Source organism: Chironomus tepperi, unplaced genomic scaffold (genome assembly GCF_022539635.2).
Source record: "Chironomus tepperi strain 1889 unplaced genomic scaffold, CSIRO-AGI_Ctep_v1 contig_362, whole genome shotgun sequence".
Classification (NCBI taxonomy): domain Eukaryota; kingdom Metazoa; phylum Arthropoda; class Insecta; order Diptera; family Chironomidae; genus Chironomus; species Chironomus tepperi.
The window spans coordinates 42,812-58,490 of NW_027226484.1; the positions used below are offsets into that span (position 1 = coordinate 42,812).

Genomic DNA, 15,679 nt, shown 5'->3' on the forward strand with positions numbered 1-15,679 from the left:
ATTTAATTGCATTATTGGACACAATGACGTATTTCACAGACATTCATGTCTATTACAGATTCACAAACCACAAAAAATTTATTAATAATCTCAAAACGCAGCACCAGCCAACAACAAACTTAAATCCCCGCACGCACTAAGCAATTGGCACACATTCAATACAACAGCGTGTCCAAGAGTAAGTAAGAGAAACCGAAAAAAAGAGAAGAAAAAAATTAATTTCGTCTCCTTCATCATTTCCACTCATATCAAGTTATTTCTTTTTTTGCGGCATGTGTGTCGATCTCATTTATATGTCGCATAATATCTCAATACATTTGTAATATCGAATACTAAACATTTTGACATAAAATCAAATTACATTTAGATGATTTCCATTTCCAATTTTTTTTTTTCTATACTTGTTATAAATAATAATAATAATTTTCTCATGAAATTTGTTGTTAAACATGACACATACACATGTACACGAAATATATATTATTTGTGGCAATATAACAATAAAAAAATATTATTTAGAGCAAGTTTAATGTGGTTATAACAAAAATAAATAGTAAACGAAACAGAAATTGGAGTGACAGTCATGATAAGATACTGTATGTCTTTCAATATGTGTACATAGATAGATAGAAATGGAGATTCAACTTAAGCCTTATCAACCATGCAGGTCTAAACTTTTTGTCTCTCTTTCGCAATAAATTCCATTTTTTAAAGGCATAAATTAGCATAAAATATCAATTACTAAAGCTATTTAATCATCATTTGATGATGGCTAAATGGATGTATTTTAATTTATTTTAAGGGAATTCGGGATGCGATGGTGTTTGAGTATTTAGCGTTGTGTGTTTGAGCTTTTATGTGAAATTTGCATATGAATTCATAATTTATTCAATTTGCTATTTAAAATTCAAGGAGGAAGTTGGAATTTGTTTAATTTTTATGAAGCCATTCCCTGAATTTTAATTGCTTAAGCAATGGATGATTAGACTAGAAAGTAAATTGAAGAGGATGGTGTAGAAAATTTCACTTTTTTTGCTTGAAGAAATGAGCAAATACAGCTTTTGTGGTGTTTTTTGGCAGATCTGAGGGATTTTGCTGTTTTGCATGGCAAAATAGAGGTTGCACAGCCATGTAAGGCATGATAAACACCCTCTTTTCCTGCATCTAACAGCCATACAGCCCTAATCCTAGCGAGTTGTCATGAGGAGTGCAAATATCCTTCCCATGTCGCCAATAGTCTGTATAATGATTGAGAAATCGATCTCTGATGGGAATCGAACCCACCAACTCACAAATAAGTGATTTGGGTATCTGATCTGTTGCCTAATCCTTCGGCCACAGAGGCCTTACTCTCGAAATGGCAGAATTGACTATATATGGCTCAATACTCTACCCTAAGCTAGTAAGCATACTAATTGGTATCGAAACAGACTCAGGTCCAGATCCGATTCTCCCCAAGACATCCTATCCGTCAAAAATTCTCAAAAATTCAGCCAGAACCTTAAATTTCCCTTCCAAATAAAACAGCTTCAAAAATCCTTTAATCAAATATTATTTGACAGCATTTTAAGTACCTCAACAAGAAACACGAGTCACGAAATGCTTCAATATTATTTTTATAGACAGTACAAGTGTGTCACAGCACCCAAATTCAAAAGCCATTATCCTCAAAATAAAACATTTTTCTTATTACAAAATAATTAATAAATGATTTGAATAGTCGATAAATAAAAAAAGTCAACAAAAATTGCGTCCTCAACTATTAGCAGTTATTAATCGTTAAGCTAATTATACAGCATAAGATGAATAGTTTAAGTCCCTCAGGCCAAAATTGAGCAGATACTCATTTATTTTGTTGAAGAATGTCTTTTTTAATTATGATATTTTTAATCAATTTTGTCATAGTTTCAAACATGCCTGACTGTTGTTGGGTACGGGAATAAGAAATAGATTCAGATGTTTTTTTAATGGAAACAATTGAATAAATAATTTGAATCCAATTAGATGTATTCAAAATATTTTTAAAAAAAATACTTCCGAATGTAGCCAAACCTCTTTTTATCGTAGCTATAAATATTGGACCCAAAAACCCTAATAATAAATTAATCATTTTGAGCCCAATTAACTTCTTGTGCGTGATCTCATCTCATTATTAATTGACTAACCATTTTAAGTCGAGAATTATAAAAATAATGTCAATCGATTTTGTGTTGTGGATTTGTTAAGTTCCCCTTTTTGTGCACAAATCATCAAAAGATTATCGCTGCTAACAAATGAGCTGCCTCATTTTTGCAATGGACTCTCTTTCTTTCTTTCTTTGCCTCCTTTTGTTACCATAACGATCATGAGAATGTTGTTACTGTGGATACGTAATTTTTATCGTTTGAGGATGTTCTGGGAAGGTTGTTGGAAGAATGGGAGAGCAGTTTGGGGAGATAAATTCAGGTTCAGGATGAAAGTTGGAGATTCAAATTTTAAATGACCGTTAGGAATTTACAATTTGAATTGTCGTTAGAAATGGAAATTTTGAGGTATTAGTCAAATTTTCAACAAATAAGTTAGTTAGGATTCAAATTTCAACCTCTAAAAATTCAATAAAAATTTAAATTATACTTAAAAAATTCAAATTTTAAAAGACCGTTAAAATTTCAACTTCTGAATATCCAATAATGTTGAAAAATAGGTTTAAATTCAAATTTTGAAGGACTTTAGTAATTCAAATTCAAAACAAAAGGTAAAAATTCAAAACAACCGTTGAAGATTCAAACTCAAAATGACCGTTAAAATTTCAAATTCAAAATAACCGTTAAAAATTCAAATTGTAATTAACCATTAAAATTTCAAATATACAGTATCAATCCATAAATGCGCCAACAATTCCCATCTACCCCAACATCCAACCTGTCTCCAAACAACATTTTCATTGTTTACGATGAGTAGCATTAAAACTTATTTTAAACTGATATAAATCTACATCCATAAATCACTCAACAGGATTATCATCGTCGTTAACTTCTCTCCCTCTCTCTCTCTCTCTCTTATTCATTCTGATCCAATTAAAATTAATACGAAAAAAAAAAAATGCATCAGGTTGAAATTCCTCAAATAAAATAAATAGGTTGTCTGCCACCTACGTCGTACGTTAACACAATTGATAACAAAGCGGCAATGCCGAAAAAAAAAATAAAAGTGTACACATAGAAAAAAAATTGGTGCCACGAGACATCTAAATATATTCTTGTTTTGTAGCTGATAAGATAAGTTTGTACAGTACACTATCGGAATCCGTACATAATTGATATTTTCATTTCGGAAGTAATGAATTTTTTTTTTACGAATAGGAAATACGGTTGATGATGTAATTGACCAAAAAAAAAAAGAAACTCTGAATCCATAACCAGCCAGAAATCATTTAATAGCCGCGGCATGAAAAAAAAAAGTGAAAGTTTTCAAATGCGTGGCAAACGCGTTGTGTCATGTGACGTCACACAGACACACAAAATTACAAATTTACCTTCATGAAGTATAGAAGTGACACAGCAACTGACAAAGGAAAGTGAATAATTTTTCCATTATTATTTATTTATTTAATATAAAAAAAAAAGATTTGAAATAAAAGTGAATCCACTTTTGTTGTTTGAATAATAGTGACTATTATGTATAGTCAGACCTCGAAAAATATAAAAAAAGCTTGAGCTTAAAGCTATGACTGTGTGTGAATGAGTAAGAATGTAAAGTAATCATTGAAAATGAATTGTGTCAGTGGGTCAGAGTCACTAGAGAAGCTAAACAGCCGCAACTAAATGGAAATTTCCTTAAAAAAAAGACTTGTATTTGAGTATATAGACGTATATATACACCGTGCTATAATCGTGACAGTAGCGGCTTATACACTTATGCAAGCCATGCAATTTTCAATATCATCGCAAACATAAAAAAATTTTTTTTTTTCCTCTTTTTATGCTTCTTTTATTTCTTTTTCTGTTACAGACACAATGAGATTTCAACGGAAAATTTTCACAAAAGAAGTAAAAAGAGATGGAATGAGTCTTTACGTTGATTACATAATGTTTCATGAAAAATAAACTTTATAGCATAGCTTAGTCTTTGATTGGCATTTGATTGCCTGTCGAACATTTGACATTGCCAATAATACATGGATGTGCATGCATTACACTTGACATGATTTTTTTTTGTTGTTGTTGTTCAATCACTATCCGTGTATCGGTAATAAATAAGTTTTATAGAGATTGCTGCAGGTTTATAGTACAGGTTGTAAGGATAATTATTGAGGTTTTGTGGAGTTTTGTGAGGAAATTTAAGTGAAAATTGGAAATTTTGGAAAATTGCAAGACAAAAGTCAGCGATAAATCTAGCGATTAAGCCAGCTTTAGGTACCATCTAAGAAAGGCAATTAATCAAAATTGATCAATACGGTCAATGAAAAAACTCGAACTTGACTCTGGTTTGAAGTCGGATTTCATAAAATCTGTCCTTGGGTCAGCGCCACGCTGGGGCTGGATGTTTGCCATTTCTATACTGTGTGTTTTTCAAGGAATTAAGAAAAAGTAATTAAGTACTTTTTTGAAGCAGTCTACAAAGAGTTTGGGTTTAATTAGGGATCCAAGATGAAATTAGAGCTCTTGACAACATTGGATTAAGGAACGGATCAGGAACATAGACTATAGGATAAGAGATAATAGAATCAGTGATTCTGGAGATTTTATGAATTAAATTGGAGCTTTTAGCATCCTATTTGACACCAATTAGGGATGAATCTGGCTATTTTCGGTTTAAATTTCGCATCATGCTAAAGTATCGCCGGCCTAGATTTTTGGATCTGCCAGATTTTTGAATCTTTTAACCAACTTGTCGTATTTGAGCTATATGATCCATCCACAGCTTCAAAATGTCTTAAACTCCATTACTTGTTCAGAAAATTATCCAAATAGTTCATATTAAGCAACTGCTTGACATTTAGCCTCTACTTGGCATCTTACTTCTGATCACTAATTACTTTGTCACTATACTCCTTTGTTGCAGCCTTTGCCCAACATTGAAAATGACTGACATTCAAATAGAAATCAAATTCTGAACATTTTCTCATAAAAGTTGGACATTACCATTTAGTACATTCATCATAAACCTTTCAGAGCATCCAATTGCATCACATCAATAATTCCAAGCTACCATACATCACCATCCAATACATTGTAACTCTCCTAAATGTTTCTTCGATTGATATAAAAGCGGAAATAATTTTTTTACGACTCCCGGTGCCATAAAGCACTTCTTCTTTACTTTATTTCATTCAATACACTCTTTTTTTTTATTGTCCATCAAAAGCAAATAGTATGAATAAAGAACACAAGATAAGTAAAATTTGGCAACAGTGTCCATGAGGAGCATACGAAGCAAATGAAAGACTAAAGTCGATTAACTTCTCTTGCTCCAACTCCGGTGTATGTTGAGAAGAAAACAGACGAAAAAAAAAAGTAAAAATTGCGCAAAATAAAAAAGAAAAACGAGAAGAGCAATGGACAATGAAACTGAAAGAACAGACGAAAGATTATTCAACAGCCAAACCATTACCTAGCATAAAATGAGGCATATGAAAATGAAAATTGAAAAGAAATTTATATCTATGTGTGTGTATAAGTGTGCATGTATACACATAAATCGTGTAGCAAAAAAAGGCAGAGAAGAAAGAAAAAAAAATTAAATTTTATGTTGCACAAGCAGCACAGAAGAAGAATGAAGCAAAAAAAAAATATTTTTTTACATCAAAGCTTTTTTTGTGAGCAAAAGGAAGCAATAATAAAATTGGAATTGCTGTGGAATAGAACAGAAATCAATAGAATGAGAGAATCAATTAATAACAGGATGTGGCTTAAAAATGTTTAAGTAGGAATGTAAAGAAGATGTACTTTGGGGATGAAATTAGCACTCAATTGGGGATGATGTGTGTTAATTCCTTTGATGTTGGGAGTGGAGCACTGAAACGGAGGATAATAAGATGCTTTTCAGGATGGAATTTGAAGTTTTTTGAAGATTGTTTGAGTTAGAGTTGGGATTTTAGCTTTAATTGGCAGTCTAGTGTATTCCTGAATATCACAAATCGTTTAATTGACCCAAAATCCAGCACTAGATCGATATGACTCTGACATGATGCCTGTAAACCCATAACTACGTCAGCATGTCCCATTCCCGAGCCATTTCTTCCTGTAACCGGATTTTTGAGTCCTAGTGTATTTCTACAAACAATACCCGACCCTAATTCACAATCATACATCAAACTGAACATCATAATGCTGCTGTCATCAGAAATATCAAACAAAGATCATCCAACTTCCTTTAAAAACTGCTCATTCCAATTTTTTTTCTTATCACACAAAACACAATGAAAAGTTCATCATTTGATACCCAAAACCAGCAAGTCACTGACAATTCATAAAACATATATACTTCTTAAATTTCATACAAATAGCATCAATTTGTCATGTTTCATATTGATTCATCCTAAAAATCCACTCAACATATCCCCCAGGCTTTCCATCAAAAAAGTAAATGAAAAAATCGATTTATCCGAGAATATGTTGATGCTCTGATGTGTGTGACTACTTGTTTTATTGGATTTGATATCAAATAAATAATATGCATATCAAATCATTACATAACAGCATGACAAGCTCAGAAGTCGATAAGAAAATCACAATTTCCTTTTATATCCACGCACATCCAATTCCGCCTTCAACCGAACGAAAATCCCTTTCTAAACTGTACATCGACTAAACGTAATAGCGAAAGTTACCTAAAAAAACGCTGAGATTTCTCTTTGCTTTCAAATCAGCCTTTTGTCACATTCAAATTAACGAATGCCAAAAAAAAAAAATTACAAAAATTGTTACTTTTTCCTCTTATTTTCTATTTCTTTTCATTTCTTTACACTTGATTGATGTTTTGTGCTGTAAAAGTCGTGGGTTTTTTTTTTCTTCACTCTCGTAGAGATTAGAAATAGCTTACGGATATAGCTCAGCTGAGGTTTTCGCATTTTTTTATTTTCTTTTATTTGTTGTCAGGTGCGTATGTAATTATGAGAGTAGTTAAGGTATGATTATATGATGTTGCAAATTTTATTATATTTTTTTGAAGGAGGGATTGATGGGTGATAATTTTTACATTTTTTGGAGAAAGTTTACATGACGCGTCAATTTTTTTGAGAAAAAAGCATGAGAAATATGTGTCAAGATTAGGTTTGGTGATCAATTAAGATTCATAGGTCAGGTACTTTCAAAAACTGTTTTTGGGATTGTGCTTGGGATTGGTGATTTGGAAAGTTTCTTATTCTATAGAAGAACCAAGTCTTACTTGAACAGACAAAGAGGATGCTGATGAATTTTCTATCAAAATTGAGCATATTTAACTATATTAATTGAGTATGCTTATAAGTAAGCTGATTTACATGAGAATGCTAGGGTTATTCATCACAAATAGGTACAAAAGGCAACTTCCTAAAGACAACGATTATTTGGAACTAATAGTCAGCGATAGAGACAGCTTGTGGTGCCATTCAGGCCACATTCAAAAACCAACGATGAATTGAAAGTAAGAGTCAGCAATAGAGACAGCTTTAGTTGCTATCTGAATGATTTGAACCCCGTAATTCAGATTCTATACTAATTTTCATGATCTACAGCTTGTTAAGTCAACTATCAAGGTTCTTAAATGAACATAAATTGCACGTTCATTAATATTTTCACATAATTGAGCATACTCGATTCTATCAATTGAATATACTCATCAATACGCTCATTTAAGTGAGTATGCCAATTGTCTATTGAGGATTTACATCAAAATTTAGACAATTTTGAACCTCTGCTGTCTCTTGGAATGTCACACATTTCCAAAATCACCTTCCAAAAGTCATAATCAAGTTATTAAGCCAATAAAACCTCAACAGTATCCAACAACTCAACTCATCTATCAATCTTAAGTTCCTAAGCACCTCAAACAAAAGGCTCTGGAACAAAAAAGCCAGAAAAAAAGCTCAAAGTACAATCTATGTCAGGAGTGGGCAACTTGTGTGTTGTGGCACACGAGGAATATTTGAAAATGTTTTGAACTGTATGATGTGTGCAGCGAAGCTTACCACCAAGGTGATCCCCCGAAAACTAAAAGGTTTCCCACAACTGACTCCATCCACAAAGACAACATCCCAAATCCAATAAAAATTACATCATCCATGATTTTTCTATAACTTTTTTATTGAATATTTATATTCTAGCCTTGCTAATTCTTCTAAAAGATTCAAGAATTGTTAAGCTACAAAATTATTCACAGATGGGAATATAAAACAATAATTAAGCAATCGATTAATGAGAAAACAGAAATAGACAAACGCAGACAAGCTTAAAAGTGTATATACAAAAAAGTGTTTTTTTTTGCACACGACGGAAGGTCTCTCTATTGCTGTTTTAGATACATCAACAAGACGAGATTGTCGAAAAAAAAAGTATCATCAGATGATTCAGACGTGACTTTAATGAGACAATGAAATCGGGAAATAAATCAAGAATTTCTTGGCCCACAAAAAGAAGAAAAATCACTCGTTGCACTTGGACTACTCCCATTAAAATTTTATATATACATTTTCCTCTTCTGTATAGCTGCAACTGTGTGCGAAATGCAGTTTTTTGTTGTTTATTTGCTCGTGCACTTACACACATGATTAACGCGACGGGCAAGTTTGTGGATCAATGTTACTACGCAGAAATATTTTTATTGCCTCACACACATCATTTTAATTCCTCCTTTATCGACCTCGACATTCAGCTAGTCTCATTTTTCTCTTGTGTACATTTTTATAAAGCTTTTTTTTTTTCAAGATATAAACATTTTTTTTTTATTTTAGTTTTCTTATCGCGCGCTAATTTTTTTTGTGCTGCTCATGTTTATTTTGACGGTCTTATTTTAAATAATATCAAATCCCATGTGACTCAGTTTTGTGTGTTATGCAATCCGCTGACAATTGTTTACATCTATTGTTATCGGATTTGGTGCAGTTTTTGTGGATTTATTTGGACAGGCTTTGAATTTGGTTGTGTATCCTAATAGATAATGAGGGTATTCACATGGTGGCGTGATCGGTGGTTTGGATGACAGATTATTAAGGACGGCAAGCTGAATTATGTAGTGTTATATTCAAGATTCTTTGAGGTAGACAAGCTGTTGTCATTTAAGGTGTAGATTTAGTATGATTATGCAAAGGAACTCCAGATTAAATCCATACAGAGTCCCAATGGACCCCGTTTGGTCATTATTATAACTAACGATGGAGCCAGCTTCAAGCGACTTCATAAGAAGCTATGGTTAAAATAAATCTGTCCAGAAAGTACACTAAGGTACAACCTATGATAAATCACAGTGTCTTCCCACCTTTTACTGCCCCAAAACTCAATTTCACATCATTAACAAGCAATTCCAATTTGTGACCCAAAAACGATATCCACGAAAAATCTACAATCATCCCCAAAAATAGCCAACAATTCCTCATTTTTTTTTTTTTTTTTGTGAAAACGAGAAGTAACAGAAGGAGAAGAAAATAAAAATTATTTTTCAAATGCGAATTTCATTTATTTTATTTACAGACATGCCAGTGAAGTGTTCAGTGAATTGGGGTCAATGATGAAAAACCGCACAGAGCTCACTACTGATACATACAAACAAGAGAAAAAAAAAAAATAATTTTTTTCAAAGACTTTTTGTGTGATGTGAGGCAAGCAAGTAAGAGTGAAATCGCAAAGTTTTTTGGTCTTGACTACATGCGTGAGTCTCGTTGTTAGGAGAAAAAAAAATTATTGCAAATTATTTCCTAGCTTTGAGACACAAGCGTCAATACAGTGAAAAATTGATCGAAAAAGTAGGTCACACACGCACAGTCTAAGCTTCAAACACATGATATCTATTGGGAAGTAAAGTTTGAAATCTGAGATACTTGACGATTATTTATTGCGCATCATAAATATAAAGGAACGTAAGAAATATTACAGAATTCTAAAAATAACGATAACCACGTTGACAATTTCATTAAAAGTATATAAAAATTTTCTATCCTCATGCGCTTATAATTAATTAATACAGATATAATGTATGACTATAGCTTGATGGTGATGCTGGCGTCATCTTTATCATTGTGAGATGAGAATACACCAAGGAACGGAAGGATTTATGATGACTAATTACGTTCCATATTTTTCTTTATCAATGAGCATGTTTAACATTACTTTTTTTTGCGGCATTGCCTTATTAGATAACCTAAATTACCTCACGGAACCCATATAACTTTACAAAATGCTGAATATTTACTTAAACTAAAAAAATTTTTTTTGTTGTTTTGTACTAATTAGTTTTTATCGAAGGCTGTACGCCACGTTTCATGGCTAATTGCTTAGTTTAGCCAGCATATTTGCACATAGAGCGTACATCATGTGAAGTGAGAAGCATAGAAGATTACCGTAAGGGTTATTCAAGGGTGGATTATCAATTATTTACCCAATAATGAGATTCTTGTTAGCAATATTGCGTAATAGAAAAATATATAAAGCTATAATTTTTCAGAAAATCCTTCACAAACAAATATGGCAAATCCTTCATTTAAAACTACATTGTTTTCGGAATTGCATAAAGTATGACTCAAATATAGACATTGAATTCAAGCTGTTATTTTCTAACTCTTTTATTATTTCGCACAAAAATTTCACGCGAAAAAACAAATTTCTATTCATGCCGTGTAGTTGTTATGACACAAACACTAATGTGCTTATAATTTTAAAAATTATATTGACTCATAGATCATTATTGCCGAAAAAAATGTGTTTGGTTTGGATTGGCAGAGTTGGAGGTATTGTGGAATTTAGTTAGTCTTTTTTGGGAAAGTATGAGGTTGTCTGGGAATTGAGATGACTTATCCAAGAAGGGCAAGGTCAAGACAATGACACTAAGGCATCTTATTGCCCTTTAAACGACAATTTAGCAACTTTTATGTAATAAAATGAAAGGTGCCGCATTGTACACAAGTTTTCTACTTTTAGACATTTAAGACACTCGCCGCATTAGTAGGAGGACATGATTAGGATTCAGTTGATGTAAGTTGAAATTTGAAAGATAATCTAAAATTCTAAAACTCACTAATTTCTCGAATTCATTGATTTTTTGACATAACAAACCCAGAAAACACTTAAAAGGCACACATCGAAGAGAAGGCCGAATATCTGGTTCCAGGCTGACTTGGCACTGACTTGATGTCGAATTTCATCAAGTCTGTTAATTTCTACGTCGTTTGCTTTGTAGAAAATCTCATATAAAGTAAAAATTAGGTATATCGTCACACATTTGACACTAGTAAATCATGTAACATAGTATGAGAAACTCTCTACTTCCGTGACGCAGCTCATAATTCAAAATGTCCAATGACACGTTTCAAAGTATTTTTTAAACAATTTTGCAACAACCATCCAACACCATAAAGTCTAGAATAAACTTTTTTATTTATATAATGCAATCCTTATAAGCTTTGACTTATTCAACACATAATTCCTACATAGCTTCCAAATTTTTGATTATTCTAAAAACAGCACCAAATTATGATGAATGAAAAATGTCTAGATTCATCATAAGATTTCACCAAAAAAAATCACATTTAAAAAAAATTTCTAATTACATAGTCATTTTCCTAGAAATTCAGCACCTAATACAGCCTCTATTACGCACAATTTCCGTCTTTTTTTTTGTAGCTTTCACTTTCACTTTCAATTTCTCTTTATTCTCATTTGTCTTCATAAAGCATATTCGGTAGCTTGCATAATTTTCAATTACTGTCAGCAATAGTTAAAATGCAAAATTCACAGCTGCTAATTTCCCCTTGAAAATCACTGTACCCACAAAAAAACTTTACTAAACTGCTATTCATCAAATCCACTGAAATAGTAAAATATCCATTTTTCATAACTTTTTTTTTTGCTTAACTGCTGCTTAAAAAGGGAAATCATGAATATAATTTTTTTGTGTCATTTGAACGCTTTTTTGGCGCTTTTCATTGATGCGATTTTGCAATTTTTTTCTCTCATTTTTTTTAATTTTATTATATTTTATTCACAGTTGACCCAATTCTTCTTTTCTCGTGATCGTCGCGCTATATGGAATTTGTGTGAAGGGTAATGATATTCATACATATGTATGAAATAATAACAAACTGAATATTTTTTTTTGTTTTTTGTGCGATAATTTTTCATTTCTTTTTTTTTTTTTTTTTTTTTGCTGTATTTATTTTTACATGATTTGATAACAGAATTGCTAAATAAAATACGCTTGTGAAATCACGTAAATCGAGAGAAAGTAATGACTTTAAAAATAGATTCTCATGTACAGATGGCGTATCTTTTTTTGTGTGTCTTTTTTCGAGGATCTTCTGTGTTGTTCTCAATATTGGAATTTAAGAGATAGCTGAATTTTAAATTGAGGGGAGATTCCAGGGATAATTTGAGTTTTGGTGAGACCTAGGCTTTGAAGAATAGTCTTGTAGTCTTAATCACAGTCCCGGTCCCAGTCTCGGTCTCGATCTCGATGTCGATCTTGAAAATTCGTCGAAATCGCGATTTCGAAAGAAATTTCAGGAATGTTATGGAATTTGAAGATGAATTGGCTTAGAGGATAGACAGATATTATTGTCTAAATGCCATGTTGTCCTAATACTTCTATTCCAGTGTTAGATTTGTAACAATTCCTCTACGATGTCAATCATAGTCCTTAGAACCAATGCTTCTCGAAGTCTCAGCTTCAACTACTTATTGATACTAAGATCTGGACCAAGACTGACTATCGAGATTGAGGCTGAGACCAAGAGTGAAGCTGAGATCTGAACCAAGACTACAAGGATGCATCGCGAAGTCTTGATCTTGACAAATCCCGAAACAAAAATCTGCAATTCTTAGTATCGACAACAGAAAGCTTTACTTCAATAAAAGGATGTCCAATCAAGCACATGTACCTTTACTTTCCCTTAACTCCTCAATCATTACATTAACTCTTCCCAAATTTTGCACATATTTACACAACATCCACCCATGACATCCACAAAATACAAATTAAAATTTTTTTTTTTGTTTCCGCGGACTAAATCAAACGTCAATAGATAAATTTATGGACTTTATTGGATTATCTGACAAATGTAGGCAATAAACATTTTATTTGTACTCACAATCAAATATCCGTGTTTTGCGGTAATCAACTCAATTCTGTATCAAATACTCTATTTAGTATATTTGCGGTACAATTTGTATAATTTTTATTATTTTTTTTGGTTAAAATGTGTTCGAAATAAAGCTTGATGTCTACTTTTTTTTGGGAAATTTATTGGGTGGAAAATTTGTTTGCTGTTGCTCAATATACCGATCACATTTAAGCGGTGCTTGGTTGTGTACATATTTAACCTTTACTTTGTGTATATTCAAAATTTAATTGACGAAATTTATGGCCAGATTTTTGTGAGAAATTTAATTGAGGATTGACAAGTTTTATGGTGAATTTCATTAACCTTGATGAACTATTTCATCAGCTGATCATGAAATTCCGACTAAAAATAATCATTCTGTGTATTCAAATCAGTCATCAACCTTCCTCATTTCCAACTAATTTACTCAAAGTAAATCCAATTAATATGCGATAGGCACCAAAACTTTCTCGATTACTAAGCTGGATTTTTCTTAATAAATTTATCATATTTTAGCTCATAAAACTTCGTGTGATACAGTCCCAATATTACACAACATTTGATGATATCAATCTTGACCTAGCTTTCTTCAGCGCTAACAATTTTCCGTATTTAGATGACGCCATTAAACTTTATGATTAATATCCGTAATATCCATTTCTAGTTCTGCAAAATAAAAAGAGAATAGCCAGCAAATTCTCACTTAAAACTTTTCATTTGTGCTGTATCTGTTATTTATTTCGTAATGGATATAGAAATTTATATGGGTTTGTGTGGATGTGATGTCTGTGAGGTTTGTGTTGGGAGGAGTTTTGGGTTTGAATATATTAGAAGCATGTCTAGTGACACTTAGATGTAGGATTCTATATGCTAAAGCCATTTTTTTGGCTCAAAATGACTAAAAATTGCATTTCCTAACACAATGCTCATCTGTTGGACTCAAAATAGCAGTAAACTGGATTATTTTGTCTCTCAGGCTAGCAGATTGGCTGTACAGTTCAATTATGAAACTCAGTCTCTCCAAAATTGCTCCAATAGCTGATTATCTTCAAACCGATGCATTATTCTTCATGTCTTTCATATTATATCTCACAAACTTGGGTGTACACTAGTATATTGCTTGAATTGACTCATGAACACTGTCATTTAGGTGAATATGGACATTGTTAGTAAGGGTACAGCTTGTCAATTGCCAACATAAAGCCCTATACAGTGACAGTGATCCAATGGCTCTATAATTGCATTCCAATACACACCATGCACAAACAACTCCCCAAGTTCTGTGGTTTATCACAATCAAAACCAGCAACGCACAAAAAAAAAACTGCTCATAAAAAATTATAATTGCATTTTTTTTATGCTATATAGAACGAAAGTGGCAATAAAATATATTAAATGGTTTTATTTTTATTCACACAATGACACACAATTCGATTTATTTCGCTTTCATTTGTCGCATTTGTGTAATAGTTTTCCATATCTAAGTTGTGGAAAATATATAACTAACGACTTTTTGCTTCTGTCTAATTAACCATCCATTTTTCATTGCTCTGAATGCTCAAGAACACCAAAATGATTCATTTCCATCCGTTGTCCTTTTTAAATAAAATTAATTTTCACTTTGTGTGCTCTCAATACTTCATGCCTTGTAAGCGTAGGATTAAAACTCACGCTTCGGTCGAAGCTTAGGCATATCATAACCTCAAATAAAAAATAAACTTTTTTGTGCTCGAAAAAACATTTCCCATTATGAAAAGTCATAAATTACTTTAATCATTTTGAATGTGAGCTTGGGTGCTGGGGGTGTAGGAAGGGGGGTCACCCACATTTTTTGCAAAGAATTCTTCAATTTGCTTGGATTTTTCACAAAACTTCTCTTAAATTTTGGCAATTCTTGCAAATTTCAATCCCCTCAAGCCCCTCGCACCCCTCAATACATGCTTGGCTTCATGAGCCTCGATGATACCTCGATATGAGCCATCCTTGCCATACAATTTATATCTCTGACTCGTTTCGAAATATTTCTTCATTTTTCATGCCACAAAAATTATGAAATTTTATTGATCCATCGGGAGCCATTTTTAAAAAAATTCCCATTCATTCCTTCCTCTCGCCCTCATGCCATGAAACTCATTGACTTCATTAATTTTGCATATTTTTTTGTGCCTAACGCTTCCTTGCCATAACACACAAAAATTTATGTTCATATATTTTTTTGGAATATTAAGGTAGACAGAGACCATTGCAAAGTGATTAAAGGCTTCATTCTTATTCTATTCCTATCGTCCATCCGTGGTTGATTAACAGAACAAAAGAGTTTATACGTGTTTGTGGATTGAGACATACGTCTGATGAATAAATTTTTTGTCAATACTTTTTTTGCTGCTGTTGTTCGAATGGCTCGAAAATAAA

At 32.3% G+C, this 15,679-nt stretch overlaps 1 protein-coding gene across 4 annotated transcripts in view; it reads right to left on the reverse strand.

Annotated features, from left to right (window-relative positions):
- The window catches only part of tai (taiman), a 161,044-nt gene that overhangs the window by 23,320 nt on the left and 122,045 nt on the right, over positions 1-15,679 (reverse strand). The window lies entirely within an intron of this gene.